Source organism: Phasianus colchicus, chromosome 3, assembly GCF_987193195.1.
Source record: "Phasianus colchicus chromosome 3, bPhaCol1.hap1.1, whole genome shotgun sequence".
NCBI classification, from domain to species: domain Eukaryota; kingdom Metazoa; phylum Chordata; class Aves; order Galliformes; family Phasianidae; genus Phasianus; species Phasianus colchicus.
Window position 1 is genome coordinate 24748417 of NC_143438.1, and position 22400 is coordinate 24770816.

General features: G+C 38.9%; 1 protein-coding gene across 14 annotated transcripts in view; it reads left to right on the plus strand.

The window, feature by feature from the left end:
* CTNND2 (catenin delta 2) overlaps positions 1 to 22400 on the plus strand; it is a 622619-nt gene that overhangs the window by 510691 nt on the left and 89528 nt on the right. The window lies entirely within an intron of this gene.

Consider the following 22400-nt stretch of genomic DNA (forward strand, 5'->3'; position numbering starts at 1 on the left):
CCATCAACCTGCTGGGCACACTCTTTTTAATGCACCCCAATATAGCATTGGCCTTCTTGGCCACAGTTGCAAATTGCTGGTTCATGGCAATCTGTTATCTACCAGGACACCCGAGTCCTCTGCAGAGCTCTTCTCCAGCTCTTCTCAGCCCCTAACCTGTACTGATTCATGGGGTTATTTCTCCCTGGTTGCAGGACTTTACACTTGCTTTTGTTGAACCTCATCAGGTCCCTCTCTGTATGACTCTCCAGGACTAGAGGGAATGGCCTCAAGTTGCGCCAGGGGAGATTCACGCTGGACGTAAGAAATACTGCTTCTCCGAAAGAGTGGTCAGGCGTTGGAATGGGCTGCCCAGGGAGGTGGTGGAGTCACTGACCCTGGAGGTGTTAAGGAACATTTAGACGTTGTGTTAAGGGACGTGGTTTAGTGAGAACTATTGGTGATAGATGGGTCTTGTAGGTCTTTTCCACCTTGGTGATTCTTTGATTAGTAGGGGACTCACATTTTCCCTTGTTTTCTTGTTACTTGACATACTTTAAAAATCCTTTCTTGTTATCCTTTACCTTCTTTGCCAAATTAAATTACAAGTGGGCTTTAGCCTTTTCCATTGCATCCCCACAGGCCCTTCCTATATTCTTCCCAAGTGGACAGGCCCTTTTTCCACATTTCATACACTTTCTTCTTTTCTTTTATCTTATCCATGAACTCCTTCCTCATCTATACAGATTTTCTGCTACCTTTCCCTGATTTCTTACTCTTAGGGATGCATCGATTTTGAGCTTGGAAGAAGTGGTGTTTGCGAGTCGACCAATTCTCATGGGCTCCCTTTCCATCCAGCACTCTAGCCTATGGGCACTCTAGCCCACCAAATAGGTTTCTTTAAGAGGTCAAAGTAAACTATCCTGAAGTCCACAGTGCTTCTTATACACATGATCCTGAACTCCACCATCTCGTGATTACTGCATCCTAAGCTGTTCCCAACTTTTACATCCCCGACCAGTCCTTTCTTGTTAGTAAGAGCAAGTTCCGGCATCTCACCTCTCCTTGTTGGCCTCTCCACTGCCTGTGTTAGAAAGTTATCTTTAATGTATTGCAAGAACCTCCTGGACCATGCATGCCTGGCCATGCTGCTAATCCAACCAATGTCAGAATGGTTGAAGTCCCCCATAAGAACCAGTGCCCAGGATCGAGAGACTACTTCCAGCTGCTTGTAGAAGACCTCATCAACTTCCTCCTCCTGGTCAGCTGGCCTGTAGTACACACCTAACCATGTCACCCTGTGTCATTGGGTTGCCGAGGTTAATAAGCTCAGTAACTAATCCATACAAAGACACAGAATCCATGAGAAACAAAGCTGGAGCATGGCTGACACTGGGATGGCCTATGCTGAATTAGGGGAAAGGAAAATCATGTGAAGGATACTTTTTTCTAAGCAGAGATTTTATAAGATTTACAAGAACAATGTGTAACTTTTTATTTGTTTTTAAAGGTTTGAGATGTTTGCATGTTCCTTATTATTTTGTTTAGGCTTTGCTTTTCACAGGATTGGTAATTTTATTTAGAGAAATAACTAATTCAGTTAGATTGTAGAAGAAGTGGACTAAAAGAGCTTTTAGGCACTGAAAGAACCTCAGATTCCCCAGAATGTTGGGGTTTTTTGAAAAGTGTTTTTTTCTGATTATAGTTTTAATTAAGAAAATAGAGGTACCCGAGGGTAGGTAGGCAACATCTTCATCTGGGGGGGTTTCAGGGAATTAATCAGTCTCCTTTGATGATGAAAGCAGTTCATGACTTGTATTAGGTTGGTTGCTTAACTAGGCACCTGAATGGCTGTATATAGACATGCTACTCCTGTGTGTCACAGGTGATCTTTTCTAAATAATCAGTTTAGTTTACCATTTGCTCCTCCACACCTACAGATAATTTAAAGACCTTGACATTATTGTTAAATGGAATGGAAATAGAATCATAGTCACAGAACAATATGGATTTTAAAGGTCCTTAAAAATCATGTAGTGATTTTTAGAGCATTCCAGTGCTCCTTGCCATAGGTAGTAGCATGTTCCACTAGGTCAAGTTGCTCAAAAACCCATCTAAATATATTGTAATAACCCAAAAAGATGTGTGTGCATCTGTGTGTGCATTTGTATGTGTTAATATATACTATACTTCTTGATACTGTCCTTGGATTGAATAGCAGCAGTTGTTAGTATTTCTTTAAGAGAGTGGAAAGAGACCTAACTAACAGAAACTTTTTAATTCTGGAGTTGTTGCTCTGCCTATCCTGAAACACATGCAAAGCATTAACTGATTTATTATCCCCATAATTCTCCATCATAGTTCTGTCTATAATGCATGCTGTATTGCTTCTGTCACAGTTACAGTTTACTTGACCTTATTGCAGGCATACAGTATAATTACTAAATGGGTGGTAATTTATTTTAACAAATGTTAGTTTTTTCATAGCATGAGCCCTATCATTATGGTTTATTGCTACTGGATGGGTTATAGAGCTAGCCATTTTTCAAGGATTTGGGTAGATTGTTATTCTGGTTGATATTTATACTTGAAACTCCAAGGATTTAGTGCTTAAAAAGTAAAAGCATTGTAAACCTTGGAGATGGTTATTATTTTCTCTCCTCCAAACTTGTGAGAACTTTAATTCATCTTGCTTCAGCAAAATTAACGTATAAAAATATTTTCCAGTTAATACACAGAGAGTTTAGGAGATGTTTACTGCAAAAAGATCTTGTATTAGCAGATGTAGTAGGTAAAACCAAATATTTAAGAATATATTTAAAACTTTGATAACTGTAGTGTTTCGGCCTTCCTTTATTCAAAAGCTTAGAAGTAGTTGCCACAAACTAAGTAATTAACTTCCATTTCTCCTTTAAAGCTAAGCTAACCAAAATCTCGTCCCATTCTTAAATCAAGGAACGTGTTATGAGGATAAAAGTGAAACTACAAACCAGTTTTCATCTTGGATTCAATTTTTATTTATTTTATTTTTTTTTTTTTAGTAATAAGGAGATTTATTATGTGTACAATGACCTTTGGATAGTTGGAGTTAACCTTGGTATAGGCATGCAGTGGTTTTTGGAATGTGACTCTTGGCAGGTATCTAAGCTTATTCATTCCTTTCCTGCCTAATCATTCATTTCACACTTATCCCTCTCTGTTGGAGGTCTGTCCGTGTTCTGTTTATGTTGTGAAGCTCATATGTACAGTAAAATATACATGATTTTTCTATATTATCAGTAATAAATATTTGTTCATGCTCAAAAGCTGCAGAAAGAAACAGAGCGGTTTCCAGCAGATGCCAGTTCATACTTCATTCTGCTGTTTTAAGAGTTTGGATGTAGTGATGTTGGTGGCCTCAGCACAATTCCTGCTATTCTCTTACTAAAAGTAGTGCTACTATTGTCAGTCCTTGGTATACCAGCAGGGATAAGAAATTACTTTGGCAATGCAACTGGAAGGTTAGCTTGCAGTATCAGGTGAGTGGAGCTGCAGCAACTAGTACGCATCAGCTTGTTCAGTTAGCAGTTTGGACTGTTGCATTTTCTAGAATCCTCCTGTTGGCCAGAGCTATACATTTAGATTACAGTTCTCAACTGTAATAACATACTTACCTTTTTAACTTTGGTTGTTAACCATAATGCTTTGATCATTCCTTCCGTCTGACAGCATCACCAGTATATGCACAGCAGTCACAAATTCAACAGATTTTGAAAAACTACTTTCCTATTGCAGGTTATGTTTAACCAGAGACTGGTCTGTTCTGCTGGAGTTTTTGTTTTTGTATTTGATCTATAGGGGAAATTGTTATGGCCCTTGGTGGTATTAGCATGAAAATATTCCTCAGCCACATACGATGGATGTGTCTGGGACTAGGAATGCTGAATGGAAGCATATGTTGGGAGGCACTGTAAACTGGTTGCCTGGAATCAAGTTTGAGGGCACAGCTCCATCTGAGAACAGGAGATGGAGGAGAAGACTATGACTGGTAGAAACTTTGGAATCTGAATGAAGGATTGTCTGAGAGAGGAGAATGGACTAGGATGAGCATCCTGAGGAGCACATACTGGGATTCAAGTCTGTGATATCAAGAGAACTGGGGCAAATCCTAACTTGTGAGAAAAATAAGGATAACACAGGCTATAGAAATATGTCAAAGAAGATCAAGATGCAGTGGGAAGAAGAGTGTGACAATGGATTGTAAGAATCTAGATGCTGCCATTGCTCACTATCAATAACCTTCTGACAGGCCACAGTCTGTGTTGGTCATTATGTGGTACTTTATCTGGGCCAAGCATGACTTTTCTGGATATCAGTTCCTGTTATGAATGTCTGACACCTCTGCAGACCATCTTTATAGCCACAAGGCAGAACGCTCTGTGGAGCTGCTTTATAGGAGAAAGGTACTCACTGATTTAAAAAAAAAAAAAAAAAAAAAAACAAGACAAAACCTTAGTGAGAGCTTGGAAACAAACCTCCCTGCTGTACAGGGAGACTGGCAATTCTGGCAGAAAGCTTCATAGCAAGCTGAAGTACTAAAAGAGAAAAAAGTGGAAACTATAATACCTGACAAAGTTTTGACACTCGAGGATGAAAGAAGGACGATCAAAGCCTAGCTGGAGCAAAGTGGGGGCATAAAACTGTCACAACAAGGAATTTTACCATTATACGTATCCTGAAAGCAAAAAGAAAGAATGTGTGTCCACTGATGCACGGGGAGGACAAGTTTGTGAGGGGAAAAAGGGAGGAGACTGAAGAACTCAACACCCTTTTTGCCTCAGTCTTAACATGTAAATTCTAATAAGTTTTGTCTTGGGAAGTTGCCTATGGAATAGGAGAGCAGAAAGCAAAGAGTTGCAGAATAGCTGTTTCTCAGTGAATACTGCTAAGATAGAACATGTATCCCATGTTCCCCCCAGAGGAAGTCAGTGTGGAATAAATACTACACATGAAATTCAAATACCACTTCACTAAGCTTCCTTCAGCAGAAGAGTCTGTGCAATGCACGTGTGTTACTGATGTGTTCGGTGGCACAGATCAGTGCCAGTGTATGTTCCTGCAATGCAGTGTATAGCTCTTCCCTCAGCGATGCAGTTTCCTGCATCTAAGAAGTCTGCTCCCACAGCCATGCTCAGAGGGACACTGAGGATGCAGAGAGAAGCTCTGGTACCCAGCAAAGCCTGTATCGTTGTCTGATCCTGATCACGGTGCGGGGAGGAAGAGAGGTTGAGCCTTGGCTGAGGACCACCAGTTCTGGTGCCCTGTGTGTCAGGGGACTCAGCAGTGTAGCATCCACAGAATAAAGAGGGAAATGCAGGATTGATCTGGCCACCCAGTGTGTGCATGCATAAAGGTATAAGAACAGCTGGGTTTTAAAATGACATTGTTAGAGCTTTGGATTTATGGGGGAGTTGTGATTCAGGGGACCTCAGATTTAGTCCATATACTTTACATTTACAGAGACTGGTAAAATTCACAGAATCACAGAGTGGCCAGGGTTGGAAGGGACCTCAAGGATCATGAATCTCCAACCCCCCTGCCACATGCAGGGCCACCAACCTCCCCATTTAATGCTAGACCAGGGCCCCATCCAACCTAGCCTTGAACACCTCCAGGCATGGGGCATCCACAACCTCTCTGGGCAGCCTGTTCCAGCACCTCACCACTCTCTTGGTAAAGAACTTCCCCCTGCCATCCAACCTAAATCTTCCCTCCTTCAACTTAAAATCATTTCCCCTTGTCCTGCAGTTATCAACCCTTTCTAAGAGTTGATTCCCCTCCTGTTTGTAGACTCCTTTTAGGTACTGAAAGGCTGCAATGAGGTCACCCCGCAGCCTTCTTTTCTCCAGGCTGAACAAGCCCAGCTCCCTCAGCCTGTCTTTGTAGGGGAAGTGTTCCAGCCCCCTGATCATCTTTGTGGCTCTCCTCAATTCAAGCTAGTCCAGTTAAATATGCTGGTCCTAAGGCACTCAGAATACTAGACCTTTTAACCAAAAGCAGTTCTCCATCTGTAAACAGAATATCCTCAAGACTGAAATAACACATATGAGAGGGTCAGCTGCCTTCTAAAGGAGCAGCAGGAGCAGGGCTGCTCCTTGGAGGTAGGCAGACTATGAGCTGAGGGAACAGCATCCTCACAGCAGGCATCCTGAGCCATGCAGCAGCATCATGAGGAAGCAAACTAGCTCCAACGTTGAAGTCGGAGATCCGAATGAGAATTTAGAATCAGGGCTGGAGACCAGCACTGGTTCCCACTGAGTGCTGAGGTGGCATCCTTATCTTTGGCCATGGTCACAGTTGTGTGAGTGTGCATAAAGATGAGGTAAATGAAATAATATAGAAGTGGTTTGATTGTGCTCTGTACTCGGCACTGGTGAGGCTGCACCTTGAGTACTGCATTTAGTTTTAGGCCCCTCACTACAAGAAAGACATAAAGGCCCTGTTATGTGTCCAGAGAAGGGCAACAAATGTAGAGTACTGATTATAACTAATAATTCCACCTTTTTGTGGGTGCCTGTTCTTGCTTCACCAGCAGACAGGTAGTTTATCGTTTGCGATCACATAGGCCTTCTGTGTACCTCCTGGTCTGGACACAGAGATAATTCAAGCACAGGGAACTGGAACATTGTGATGCTTGATACATGCAGCTATTGACTTGATGGAGTGTTGCTATATCACAGCCACCTGCTCAGGAAGAAAAACAAAAGAGGGAAAAAAAAAAAATCCACCAGTATCTCGGATTAGTATGTTTATTTCAGAAAGCTTTGGCAATGTAAATCAGATGAGGGCTGAGCTTGATAAAGTTGCATTAAATAATTTGTTCTCTCTTGTACCTAATACAGGAAATTCTACTGTAATTCAGGGAATTGTGTTTGCTCTGTACTGGAGGAAACTGTGTTGTTGAGTAACTGACAAATGAGAATGTTAAAATAATAATTACAAAATTAGAGTGAGTGTTTATTCATAAAAGAACAGTCACCTCTATGAACTGTAATTAACATTTTGCTAATTTGGTCTCTGACTGGCACAGAAAGCATACAAGTGATTAAACTCTTCCCAGACATAGCACAGCCACAATCATAGCATTGTAGCAGAGGTGAGATCTGTGCATGTGTTGTGTTGTAAAAGCAAGGCACACAGGAGTGAGTCCAATGGTGCTAAGTGTCTGTCACTCAATGTATGTATCTGTCAACTAAAGAATAACTGCAGCTACAGAAATCCCTTATTGTAGGAATGATTACAGAGAGATTTAGGCTGAACATTGCCACAGTAATTTTTTATTAGAAAACAGCTCTCAACTTCGTCTGCTTGTTCAGTTTGCATAATTATTTCCCTCCTTCCACCCCCAATTATTTTTCTTGTTTAATCGTCAGATTTTAGAAGATGAGCACACTGTGCTCCTTGGCCCAAAGAGTGCATAGTAATGTCCCTGTGTCAGGTGACACTTGATGGAAATACAAGACACATAAGTGATCACAAGGAAAAGAACATGATTCTGCTGAAGCCTTTTCCTCTGTAAGACTGCACAGAGCTCTGACAAAGTCCATTGTTTTGTTCTTTTAATTTTTTCATCCTTTCCTTTGACTCCATGCAGGCGTTTTGGTTCAGTTTTTACATAGGAAGAATCAGGACACAGCAGACATGGTAACATGCTAAGTGAATATGCTCTAAATGAATACATTTGCAGAAGGGAGAATAGAATATATGAAGGCAAGCATAATACATTTCATGGCAAAACAAAAGACAAAGTGGAAAAATAGAGCCTGCTATTCACGCAAGAGTTTCTTCCTTGAGCGTCTTGAGACATTGATGGCAAGTTTGAAGTTGCTGTTTAGTTTAACAGAGAGTGGTGAATTGATTCAAAGGGTGTGTGATAAAATGAAAAGGGAAAAATTAAATCTCTGCTTCCAATCCCCTCCCAAGTGATTTCTGCCATACAACAAAGATGGGCACCAAGACAGAGCAGTGTAGAATTTTGTAACAGGTTCATTTTAGCAGAAAAGCTGAGTTGTCAGACATCATCCCTAGGGTATAAGCCAAAAGAATAGAGAGCAGTGACAACACTGCTAGTAGTAAAGAATGTTTGTACGTTGTATTATATGGCATGGGTTAGATGGGGTAAATAGGGTTGTGGTAGAGTGATTCCCTTCTTTTTTTACAGGTTATTTCGAGCAGCAATGATGCACAATGACTCATTAGGCTGAAGGGCACGCTAGAGGGTCAGTTCTTTCATCATCTCTCAGTATGCACATAAAGCCCTTCGGAGATATGATGAAGTGACATAATCTGAGGTAGGATACACACTCTGGCAATTTCAGGTTAACTGTCATGAAAATAGGACATGAACATACATATTTATTTCTTATGCTGAAGGCGTAATTTAGCCCAAGTATAAGAATTATGATTTACTGTGCATCACATTTTATTTTTTTACAGTTAGGCAATTTATTTTAATGACTTCTTTTACAGATATTTAGGATAAAAAATCATAACACTGTGAGATGTTATTAGCAGAAAGCAGCATAGATACCTTGATGTTTCTAATAGAGTTAAAATATAAGAATAAAATTCAGGGGAGAGATTGCTCTGGAAATAATAAAATGCAATTTCACATGAGAAGTGTCATAAAAATGAATTGTATGACTAGAAAGAAATAATATGAGCAAGCAATAAACGCATTTTAAGGTGCCTAACTGAATATTACAAAGGAAATACTGGTAATACAGAGCAAGTCAATAATGAGAGTGAGATAAAAGGTAGAATTAATGACTAGTAACTAGTCTTGACTTATATAAAATTATAAGAACGTGTGATTTGATAGGGCAGAAAGATCCCTCTCAGGTTTGGAGAAATACTCAGTCAATTCAGTGAGAGCATCACGCACAGATGGAAAATATTTAATTTCTACTTTTCTATGCTGTGCTGTAACCTAATTTGTTTCATTCCAATATTCTAATATTCTAAGGATTGTTCTGCTTGGTGACTTCTTATCTTCTGTATTATGTTTTCTAAGTAGCTGATCAGGAAGAGATGAACCTAATAATCTGATTAACAGACTGGTGTTGTAATTAATTGTACTTATCTGATTAGTCAACAACCAAAGCTGATTTACCATCCTTTCTTCTCAAGGCTCTGCACTGATAATGTTTTTCCATGACTGTAAGGAAGATACAGGAAGGCACTTGAAACTCAGATGTAACAGAGAGATTGCTTTATAGGTTAGGGTGAGTCATCGTACTTAAGCAATCATGATCCTATTTGTTTATTCCTCTAGGCTGATAGGATTGCTTATGGCAGGTCATGCTTTTTTCTGAATTTAATCTTCATTCATAGGATTTTCAAATGAGTAACTCCATTTTATACAACTATTTGCACTGTTTACAATTTGATCTTGGCTTTTACCTTTTTCACTTGATTCTAAAGCCAAAGCAAAATAGCAGTATTACTTTCCAATATTTTGATTTATAAGAAGTGTATTAACAATGCTTTTAAATATTTCAAATTCAAAGACTCATGCACACAGACGTACTGAGTTTAGGTCCCTGTGGTGGTTTGCCAGAAGAATATATAATATGTTGTAATACCTGATCCAAAACCTGTTGTTTTGATTTAGTGATAACAGTATCAATTTAAAAGTGAGCATAGTATATTGAAAAGTGAGCATTAGAACATAAAGAATAGTATCATATATCAAAATAGGACCTGGAATGCAAATTTATGTTTATATTTGCACTGTACTAAGTCACATAGGAACTGTAATGTCGCCTAGATATAATGCTAGTCTGACAGAAAGAGAAGTCATCTCATGATATCCTGGCCCTAAAATTTTGATTAGCCTGCCCTCGAACATTTACTGTTCTGCATTAATGTATATGTAATTAGCAAGCTGTACTTCTCTCTCTTTCTTCTTTAAGATGCAGTTTTCACATTTGCATAGATTCTCAATCGTATCTGTAGATCATTGCAGTTTCATCTTTTTACTATCTTGTCTTTTATAAGAAATTTTATAGTTGTAGCACAGGGCTCTTAACTGAGCAAGCTGAATTTGTGCGACTGAAATATTTGGAGATCCTTGAAATATTTGGCCAGTGGGTCTAAAGGACGTTTTTGCACTTAGCAGGCTATTCACTGGATGCTCAGATTGCCTATTTTGTCTGGGAGGCTGACTGACTCTTCAGTGTTCCATTTGTACCTGTGAGCAAGAAAGGAAACCTAAGTAATATCAGCAAGACAGAGATCTATGATTTAGTAGTTTAAACACTATGGGTTCTTTTATTGCACACAATTAAAAGAGGATCTATGGGTAACAGTTAAAGTTCACTGGATTCCAAGACACACAAGTGATTGAGAGAATTTAAATACATATGGTAGTCTTCAAATCACTTTCAGTTTTTGCTTCTATGGGTGATACAGCTTTGTTCTTTCAGAAGAGACCTCTTAAGTGCATACTGTTTGACAAAAATGGATCAAGTAATGACTCCCGATAGTACAAACTCTCAGGCCTTCATGGGTTCCTAATTTCTTAGCAGAGGGAAAAAAAGATGAGCAAACTAGTTCTTTACAACATATGTTTAATAAATAAACTCCCAAGAGATCCCAACTTCCAACAACCCCAAATCTTTTATTCTGTGTTTTTTTTTTCTTCTCATTCCAAAAAACATTTCTTGTGATTTTTTTTTCTCAAATTTTTTTATTTGTAAGATTTATTAAGCAAACCTCTATGTTGAGAAATGTGTCATGCTTACTTTTATGTGATAGTCTGGTCCTTTCATATTAGTCTGCAGACAAACATATATCCTGTAGCTAGGATATGGTAGCATGCTGGCATTGAACAATACAGGGTAAAACCTGGCAGCAGGTCAGGAATGCATTTTGATCCCATGTTAGCTTCTGAAGTTGTACTTTGATCATAATCAAAACATTCACTGCAAATATTTCTGTGAGTGCAGAGAAGAAGCTCACGTGTATCCCTGAAAATCACGAGCTACTCTGGGATAATGCCAAGAAGAAAAAGCTGTCAAACCCGAGAGTTTTTGTTTTCATTTGTTAGCACTAGTTGTTCTAAATCTAAGACAGTGTCAAATACTTCAGAGGATGGTGAGGAATTTCACATGTTGTATGGAGTTGGCTAGATTCCTTTTCTCAAGTTGAAAGACAGGAAAGAAAATCCTTTTTCCCAGCAGTTGTAAATGTTAAAATGTTAAAATTTTGACAATTTTTTTCTTGTACAGATATTAAAGATTTAAAATTATATCAAAGAAACATCACATAAAAGATTTTACAAAGTGATGTCAAAAATGCTGATAAACGCTGTGAGAAAAGTATTTTTAAACACAGTAAATTACTGTATTTTGCAGAAAATATATTTTCACTTATTCTGAACTCCAAAGCATTTTGCCTGCTTTTTTTGCCATAGCTGTTATAAATGCAGTCGCGATGCCAAGATTTTCCTGATAATATAGCCAATGAAAAATAAAAAAGGAAATATTTTTCTTGTCATGGAATTATTTTTGCTAGTGCAACTCATGCAAGGTAGATTTTCCCACAGGATTAAATATGATAAATACAGTCTTCAACTTTAAGTGGAGGAGAAAAGTAGACATAGGAATGATGAACAAATAACCTGAATTTTAATACTTTAGAAATTGCTTGAACACTGATTGTAAAGGAAGGCAATTAAGAACATCAAAAATAGGCCAATTTGTAAGCATTTAAAGAAAATAATATGATAAATAATAGGTAGAATGAGGTTAATTGAAAACCATATGTCTGATCAGTGGTTTTGTTCTGAATAAGATACCAAGCTGTATAGGAAGATGAAAAACAGGAGAGTCTGCTTTTCAACAGTGAAGCATCTGACACAATACTTCTGAGTTTCACATTGACTACAGTGGATGTCCAAGGAAGAAGAAATTACACCAATAGTACTTCAAAGTATGCTCCACCAGCCATATAGGCATCTGTCTGGAGGCTGGCTGGGGAACACTGTTTCATTAACAGCATGCATGTGTTCCATTGCCTTTGGGCCCATGCAAAAGTTCTAGCAAGGCGTTGTATTGGACAGAAGTGCCTGACCTAATTCTGGAACAGAGAGTTCACGTGCAAAGAACAGTGTGGCTATTGTACCATTTGTTATCAGCTGTGTGGAGAAGTGCTCTTCTGTGCCTTGTAGGTGTACAAGTTAGGAAAAGTATGGCTCTTAGACCATCAGCTCTGTGCACTGATTTGGAAGCCATTCCTGAAACACTGTGCACTTCCCCTTTCTTCTGCTGGTGGATGGCTGTTGAGATTACATTTTCTCTCTGGGAAACTGGGTGTTTGTGTTTTGTTCGTACATAAAAGCAAGAAACCCAAAGTAGTTCTCAGGGTTAAATCCAGAATTCAGGATTCATAAGGCTGGTGCCATTTCAGGTTCACTTACCCTACGTGTTGCTTTGCTCTCCAAAGACAAGTTTTAATAACTCTTAGTAGAATTATCTTCCATGAACTTTACTCTCTTTGAGCCCAAATTCACTTTTTGTCAGCTACTGCTAGTTTTTGGGAAGGATGTCCCTTTGTTTTAAACCTGCCTTGTCTGCTTCCACTGATAACACCCAATTTTCCAACTGAAGTGAAAAGTTGATTTCACTTTCCCTTTTCTGTGACCATAATAAATTCATATATTTACCTTGTGTTCTTCTCCACATTTTATCTGTCACTCTTTCAAACCGATGGGTTCTGGATTATTAAAGTTTTTTCTTGTGTGGCAGCATGTAGCCTTTCTCTGAATCTTTTTGAGTTCTCTTAATCTTATTTTGATATGAGAGGGTCAGAGTTGCCTACCGTAATAAGGATGGTGCATACCGTAGTTCAGTACTGTTCATAGTTTACATAGCTTGTCATATATGCCTTATGGCCCAGTTTGCTCATTTGGCTGCTGCTGAGTGTTTTGCCATCATTCCATGGATCTATGTTATAATCCCAAGGTTTTAGTGATCAGCAATGCATCCAACATGCTGTAAGAAAAATCAGGAAGTAGAACAGGAATTTGTAAATCTTTTTTTCTAAAATATATCACTTTACATTAATCTGCATTAAATGTAAAGGCCCTTCTACAGCACTTCCCTGTTATCACTTGTCTTATTAGTCTGAATAATCACTTATTGTCTTCAGCAGATTGTCATTTCATTGCTCATCTCCTGTTCCTGATAGCTTATGAATAAATCACTCCACTGGTGACCACCCTCCATTGTGAGAACTGACCATTCATTTCCTATCTTTTAACAATAATCTATTAGTTATCTCCCCATGGTTGCTTAGTTTCACTGAAGTCCTTTTGTTAGAGATAAGTCTTTTGAAAAGTGAAATAAATGCTATCAATCTGGGTGGGATTATGAATCAGCCCCTTGGCTCCTCCTAGTATATCTTATTTATTTGTGTGACCTGAGGGTCTGTATTTTATTATAGTTTGCTGTAATTTACAGCGTATTTCAAAATGTTGTATTAGCATCCTTCCAGTCCTGTGATACCAAGATGGTTTGAAATGAGAGGCTGTACGGGATGGTTATGGCATGGTGTGGTGGCAGTGAGCAGTTCAGACTCTGTCGTTAGGGTTCTAATGATGGCCTCCTAAGATTTGCAGTGTGCAACTGGCCCTACACATTGTATGTCTGAGCAAAAGTAAAGACTAAATTACACCTGGTCCCTTCTCCTTTTAATTTATACAACTTTTATAGGTTTTTTATAAGTTATAAGGATAAGGCAGCAGTTGTAAATTGTTGGGACTGACCAGCTTATTGTACTTCCTCATACAAAGAAGAAACAGAAAAGACTTTACAGGCAATAAAAGTCCCCTTTTCTTCATTTCTGGATTGGCTACAGTGGCCTTTATTCATTTCCAGTCTCATACCTGAGTGAGTGAGTGGCAGAGCAGTGCTTAACTGCCAGCCAGGGTCACACCCATCTCACCACTTCTGTGCACAAGGGCTGCGACACATTTAGAGCTCCACTGTTGTTCAAAGAAATTCTAGGGAAGAGTCATGTTTGAAATGTTACAGTTGAAAATGGAGAAAAATGTCTTTGCATTAGTGTCTTTAAGCTGCTCCAATTATGACCTACAGAGTCTGCAGCAACTCCTTCCCAAGGGCAGCAAGTGATGCTATATTTCAGCTCTTGCCAACCAAGTGAACACAGTGGTCAAGCTGAATTTCACCTCCTGCAGGTAGCACATTAATGGTATGTGGATAAACAGCTAGGTGTTAATAAGTGCAATGAATCTTATGCAACCAGATGCACGTCAAAGAAATGAAAAATCAGAAATTTGCTGCAGTTGGAATTTTTTTTAATTCTATAATTTAAAATATTTGCTGAATATGATTCTGTCTGCAGTATTTAAGTAGAAGTTGTACTTCAAATGGAAACACAAAACATGAGCCGAGGAGTTAGAACTATGTTTTATTTCTTTAGATGTGGTTCTTTGTGCTATGAATCCTTACAGAATCCTTACAGAAAACGTAATTTCTTCTTTTTTTAAGAGAGTTCCTTGAAGATAGTGGTATGAATTCTTTTCCTCCCTGTTATCTCTTCAAAAACATATCAAAATAGCAAAAACTGATGCTGGAAGTCAGATGCTTCACAGATCACTCTCAGTGGTCAAAAAAGAGCACATTTAGCCTGAGGATTGGACAGGCAGGCAGAAGTACAGTAATGAAGGGAACCTGTTGAATGCTTGACTTGGGAGGCTAATTGCTTTGATGTTTTGAAAAGGAAAGGTATGGCTGAATAATCAAGGCTAAATCACATTGTCATAGCATTTGATAGAAAGGTTAATAACCAAGACTGTATCCACATTAAACTCTCAGATGTTTGCCTAATTGCAAAGTATGCTTTTAAAGTGAAACTAATACCTAAGAGATAAAGATCTGGGGCCAAATTCTTTGTTGATATAAATTCTTTCTCGCCTCATTAATTTGAGTTGAGCGATGCTAATTAGTAGTAGGGAATTTGCCTCACAACCTGTGTTATTGTTACCCACAGGCAGGATTGATAAATAATTAGTAGTCTGTAAACTACCTTATAAATGAGGAAGGCTATCACTGGTACTGAAAATATTTAACAAGAAGAAATTTTCATGGAGATACTGTCCCATGTCATAGTTGAGACTAGTACAGTGTTATAATGTCCTGCATTTTCCTCTTCTTTTTAAATGACAATGCATAGGACTGTCATTCAAATCTGACAAAATTGCATGGGGGATCTGCAGCAGTCAATGAAAAATATGTTTTCATTTACTGTTACTTCCAAATGAGAAGCTGTAGTCACTAAAAGCTTAGCAATTAGAAACTTGGAATAATGAAGATGAACTATCTTGTATTCTTATTTCTAAATTTATTAACTTGCTTAAATTTGTATGATGTCTGAGAAACAGCCATTCTTGTCAGCTAGCCTGGTTTTCATCAGAAAGGTATGATTTTAAAAGATCTTACTGTACAAATCATGATTAAAAAGGTAGAATTTGTCTAGACTCTAGAAGTTACAGTAGTGAAGCTCCTTTAAATCTGTTTAATACATGTATGAAAGACGCACTGCATGCTTACAGATATGCCAACTCAGAGTCTACTTCATTATAAAAAATTATTGAAAATTCGTAGTTTTCAGTGGACTGCTTGTGTTTGTGAGCACACTTTCCTGATAATGTGCATAGTATTGATTGCTTCTTTTTGCTCTCGGTGTTATAATATTAGACTTTTGAAGCAAAGAGTCTTAATGCTTATAGAAACAGCTGGAAGTAAGCAGAAAAAAATAGTAGCTCTTATGAAGTCATATGCTACATTGCAGACCTACTTAAAGAATCATAACTAATCGTTGCAGCCTACACTAGGACAGATGATGCCAGCTACCACCAAGACAAGGCTTTGCCACTGAAGGAAAATGCTTTACCAATCAGATCAAAATAAAATTAGGCAGCTTATAAGAGCAGCATGGAGATAAGGACAGTATGAAAGTTGTTTGGTTTTTTTTTTAAGTGGTAGTGTTGATTGGGGAGGGCTTTTTTTTAAATGAATACTTTGCACATTCCAAGAAACTGGGTTTCATGACTGGAGTGAGTTTGGCATAGATTAGATGTGTCATGGAGGCTTGGTTCTCTTCTGTGAATCATGAAAATGCTTATCTAGTCCTTGATCTGTCAGCAGTCTTTAGCACTGGTGATTTTGAATTGCCCTTAGTAAAGGGCTGTATATTTGTGACTTTGCTTTTTCTAGAAGACATTCAGAGAAGACCTCTTATAAATGGAAAAGTGCAGACATGAAGAACAAGGGGGAATGTTTTAAACTTTTACGGGGGAGGTTTAGGTTAGATATTAGGAGGAAGTTTTTCACAGAGGGTGGTGATGCACTGGAACAGGTTGCCTAAGGAGGTTATGGATGCCCCATTCCTGGAGGCATTCAAGGCCAGGCTGGATGTGGCTTTGGGCAGCCTGGTCTGCTGGTTGGTGATGCTGCACATAGCAGGGGGGTTAAAACTAGATGATCTTTGAGGTCTTTTTCAGTCCAGGCCGTACTATAGGCTGCATTAGGCAGAGCTTTGCCAGCAGGTCAGGAGAGGTGATTATGTCCCTACTCACTGGTGAGACCACATATGAAGTGCTGGATCCAGGCCTGGACTTGTCACTACTGGGACACACACATACTGGAATAAGTCCAGAAAAGAATGATGAAGATGATAAAGGGGCTGGAGCATCTTTCCTAAGAGGAGCGGATGAGAGAGATGAGACTGTTCAGAGCAGAGATGTTAAAAGGTGGACCGTATCCATGTGTGTAAATACCTAATGGAAGGATATAAAACAGACACAACCAGAATCATCTTGATATTAATGAGTAACAGGACAAAAGGCCATGAGCAAATCCTGAAATACACGAAATTCCACTTAAGATAAATCTTTTTTTCTTTTTTAACCATGAGGATGGTCAAACACAGGAACAAGTTACCCAGAGAGGTTCCATAGTCTTCATCCTTAGAAGTATTCAAATTCAACTGGAGAAGTGTTGAATCACTGTAGCTGTAGTTGGCTTTTTTTAGCAGGGCAGCAGGACTAAATGATCTCCATAAATATTTTACAATCTCAGTGATCATGTGATTCTTTGATTCTAATGCTCAAAGCTGTTATGTTCAAATTCAAGTGCAGGAGCCAGTGTCTTACTTGGCAATATATGGCATGGTACTTTTAATATATTGCTGGAGCACAAAAGTTTACTTTGCTCTTCTGCTGCTCATTTGTACACATTCATAGTCACACTGTATATACACTTGAATTTTCTTTTACCTTTAGGAACAGCTCTAGAGGCAGTTCTTCCCTCATGTCCTACTCATTGGAATAGCAGCAGGCAGGAGCAAAGCCTGACACGTAGTCACATTTCCTCTCAACTGTTTGGTTGTACTGGAGTCTGTGTTTGTGATGTTCTCTGAGCAGTAGCCTGGACACTGTCTCAAGCATGTCATACTGCATTACAGATAGTTGTTTTCATGGTATGAGGGCTCATTTCAATTAGCCGTCTCATCCCAGAGCAAAAGAAGAACTTGCATTCTGTCCTTCTGTCCTATGGCTGAATAAATCAAGGCAGCTTTTATCTGTTAACTGCAGATGGGGGTGTCTCTGTGCTTATCCAACAGGCTCCTAACATCAGTGACTGTGTCACATTCTGGTATGCCTTAAGTACGCATAGTGATGGTACAACTTGTCAAATGATTTGTAGGACTGTTATTTTCAAACCGAGCCTAGGAGTAAAATCTACATAAAGAAATGCTTTGATGCATTATTGATGCATTATGCTTTAGATGCCTTCTTGTCGCACAGTTCAAAGACTTGGTGGCCAACAGCACACAGTAAGTTGTGTGAGTCTGGAACACTAGGCAAAGCCTTGGGTGATGCAACATAAGTCCCAGATCACTTGTGTTTGGTGGAAAGCAGTGATCACTAGGAAGTGCATCACAAAACATAGTCTACCTTCTGGCATCCCTGCATGCTCCAAAGGGCTATCCAAGTTGAAACAATTAATGAGCAGGAAGTTAAGAGCATGTTTCATCAGTGCTGACTGCATCTGTAAGTCATCATTTTGTGCTTCAGGAGAACTATTCTCAGAATCTATCAACTTCTTTCATAGCCACTTCCAATTCCCCTGGTCACTGTACTCAGTCTTTCTGTCATTCTGCTGCCCTTCAGATTTCTGAGACAGGTGGCATGTTATCAGGGCAAATGTCAGTTCTTGGAGGCAATTAAGGCAGTCCTGGTTTCTAGCTTCCTCATCTCAGAGCAGGTCCCTATGCAGTGTGCAAAGTTCATACAGAGCACATTATAGGGATAGTTTCATCCAGACCTGACATCCTTGAAGCCCACTGCATGATGGCTCTCAGGACTAAAGCTCTTTCTGGAGTGCAGCAGCATTGATAATAACAGGAAGTTATGCACTTAGTGCATGTTTATAGCTGAATAGGTTAGACACTGAGTGTAATATGTAGATGGGTCAGGGCTGCTGAAAAGGCTCTTCTGGGTACGATACTGATGACAAAAGTGTGCATGTAGGAAGTGAGTTATTTTGCATGTTCCAATATGGGGCTTTCTAGTAGCTGAATGAGTATGTGCTTAATAGCAAAATCTGCCTGCTTCCTCACTCAAAATGATTACTGGACATTTTTTTCCACTCAGTTGCAACTTCATTATACATTATTCTCCTGAGGGGTTTTCCCTTGCTAGCTATCTTCAGTGAAATATAAACTTGGTTTCAACAGCATTAATGACATTCTTTGAGTTCTTGGTTCATATAAACTTTTACTACTTTTGGGGAAACTCTCCCTTTTTTTTTGTGGCTATTATGTCAAATAGAAAGATGGAAAGATTGAGGCTGTGACAATTACTCTTCTTTCTCAAAATTTTTTGAAATGAAACTATACTTTTTATTCATAACAAAAGTAACTTCTGAGTTCACTAGTTCAGAATATTGATCTTTTTGCGTCCTTTCCTATGTCACATTGCACTATAGCAAGAAAATTACATGTACTCAAACATGCTTTGTCTTTATATCAAGAGGGTGATATAAAGACTGGTGAGGAGGGCCAGTCTCAATTTCATCTTTGCTAAATACACATAATTTATTCTCAGTTTTTATTCTACATGGCTGCAGTTAGATCTGCAGCCTGCAGAACTGTTGCCGGTACAGAAAAGGTCTAACTACTTGCTGTGATCCGAGGATGCTCAAGGAGAACAATTGACTCTGTAGATGCTGTCTTTGAGATTTGTAGAACTATCACAGAGTGTAATGTCAAAGATTGTAATGTCCCATATCCACAGAGGATGTCTCTCAGCACATTGGCTGTTGGCTTTCCAGATGATCTTTCCATAGATTTCCATCTCCCTTCCCTGGATAAGTCAGGTGGACCGAGTTATAAGCGTAAGGACATTGTATAAAGAACGACGTGAAAGAAATAAATTATTTAGTGCCTCCTATCTTCTATCACCTCAAATCCTGCCAAAAATATTGAAAAACTATGCCAGGCTTGACAGAGTGTTGTTGTTTTTTTTTTCATGAAAACCAGTACATTGTATCTCTGGATAACATGGTTTCACTTTTAAAACTGTTTGGAGATTGACACTGGAAAAAAAAATTTCTTACTTAGTGAGACATTTACCAACTGTTGCTGCAGTTGAAGGTTTGCACTGTGACCTGTATATTTACAAATGACAAATCATGCCTTACTCCCTGTCACACTGCCAACTACAGCTTGTTTGAGTTAATGACTAGAAATAAGAAAATTAAGATGGCAGAGTGCTTTCCTTGTCAGCTTGAGTAACCTGGGACTTGATTCTCTTCTGCAGAACTTCATAGCCTGAATGTGATTGTGTAGAGCCCTTTTATGAAAGGTCTCAGCAATGGCTTACAGGGTTGGGGGTGTTTCCTTCAACAGAGGTGAAATGGGAATAGTTAGATAGTATGATACATTTATTTTTAAATAAACAATTATTTCTGCCTAAATGTTAATGTGAAGGTTGGATTTGTCCTGTTTTCTAAGCTAATCCAAATCTAAAGAAATACCCTAGATCTGGGGAGGGCTGCAATAGCTGTGAGCCATGTTCAAGAGACAGTGCTGAATCTGTATAGAGACTTGTAAAAGAAAAGGAATAGCAGTCATGGGAGTTCAGTGTATCCACCTTTCAATTACAGAACCAAGTGGAGCATAATGACGATGATAAGCTGAGGAACTGAACTCGGCAGCTCTTCCATACAGAGTGAAGAAATACATTTTCTGTGCAAGATGTGCCCCTAGTCTTCTTTCTGCATAAAGGCCCCATATTCTTTCCTTTGCTCAAAATGGATGAGGCAGACAGCTCAGTGCCAAGGGACTGTAAGGTTGTCTGCATTGCTGTCTTGTTGAGGAGGAGTCTCTAGAGAGCTTGGGAAGGAGCTGAAAGGCTTCCAGTCAGGTTGTGGTTATGTTTGTCCATGTTAGAGAGAAGAAGAAATCACCTCTGTGAAAAAATCAGGAAGAATATACCTCTCTAGTGATGCACAAGCCTGTATGTTTTGAAAGCTTGTACTCAGTGTATGTAAGTGTAAATGGAAGACACCTGGACAGACAATGGTAATGCAAAATACTACTGCTGCTTAAAGGGATCCAGTAATATTTCAGGGTTTTTTTATTATTATATATACATAGTGTTGCAAGGAAAGGCACCATAATCTGTGCAATATTCTTGTAGGACTGCACACAACTTTCTTTCTGTTCCTCCTTATCTTGCCAGAGGGTAGGAGTTTCCAATGAAATAAGTCTATAAATCCTCCTTTTTTCTCACAGCCCTCTCTCCATCTCTAGTATTCAGATCCTTGGCTCTACTTTTCCTGCTTTTGCTGTACTTACAGGTAAAGCTGCTGACTTCAATAAGGGGAGTCTACTCAAAATACACCTAAGCCAGAGTGTCCAGTGCTTCTGGGGCACACTGCTTGGGAAAGTCATACTCTGTAATTTTATCTTCTGATTTCTGTCACCCAAAGGGAAGTCAGAGGATTTCCATCACATCAAAGAGGGATCTAATGGAAAATTTTCTGGATGATAGAAGAGGGCACCTGTAAACTGGAGGAAGGTTCCTCATCTGCAGCTCCTATAGCAGCAGGGAAAGAGAAAAAGCATTCCTTTTAGAAGAGGAGCAAAACCACACAAAACTTGAAACAACACAAAACTAGCAGTGACTTAATAAGAGGCATTTCTAATGTGCACTGTGAGGAGAAGTGAGTAGTCTCTAGGAGGATGGAAAGCAGGAATTTGTAAGCTAGGAAGTTAAAGGTGTTTGTTCTGGTTACAGGTTTCTGGGCCTTTATGTTTTCCATTGGACTGATTGCATACATGAAGGGAACAGTGTTGAATTAATTAGGGCAGCTTGCATGTGAGAGCAGGACTAAATAGGGCAGCGTGGGGATGCAATTATAGCTGGAAAATGGTTATGTATTTGATCCAGAAAAATCTTTGGTGCTTTGTTGGAATGGAAACGCTTCTTTTAGATGTCAAGGAGGCAGAACAGGAAGAACAATACAGACAAAGAATTGAAAGGAGACCTTAAGTTCTCTCACCTTCCTCCAAAAAGTCATTCTCTTCTCCCAAGATTCTCATGTTCTTTCTGTCTTTAATACCAAGACAATTTAACATGGTATGAGAGGAAGAAAGTGCCTTGTCCTCTTCCCAAATGAAATGCCCACTGTCCTCTCTTCATTTCCGGATGTTCATATTGGGCAGTTAGGGCTGGTCTCAACACTTCTCTTCTTCCTTTGTGTGAACTTTAGAAGTGAGGAGAGAGGAGCTACAGATGAGCACCTCAGCAGAGGGTTGTCTGCCCCCAAATTGGATATTACCAATTCACCCATTTCCAAATCAGAACTGCTGCTGGATACAGTTTTTCTCACTTTTTCTTGATACTAACAAGCACAGGTTTTATTTATATATACACAATCATACATATTTGTCTTTTTATATCAGTATTTTGAATTTCATGACACGTTATTCATTAGATTTTGTTTTAGTTTTATTTTTATAAAGATGTTCAGAAAGCCCTCTGGCCCTGTTTGAAATAACTTGCAAATAATGATATAAAGAGAAGATTGCAGCATCATTGTTCTCTCCAAAAGCGAGAAAAGGAAGCACTCGTTTAAAATGAGAAACAAGGTGTTTTATGTTAGGCTTTGATAATTTTTTCTTATATGTTAAGAGCCTTATCCACTGGGCTCTTCAGTTTCCAAGAGATGTTTTTGGCAAACCTTCTAGACTTTTCAAAGCTTTATTTATATGTACAAATGCACATTTAAAAACACTTTTTCATTAGTATAAAAGCCATTCCTTAAAAGAAAAAAAAAAAAAGAGAG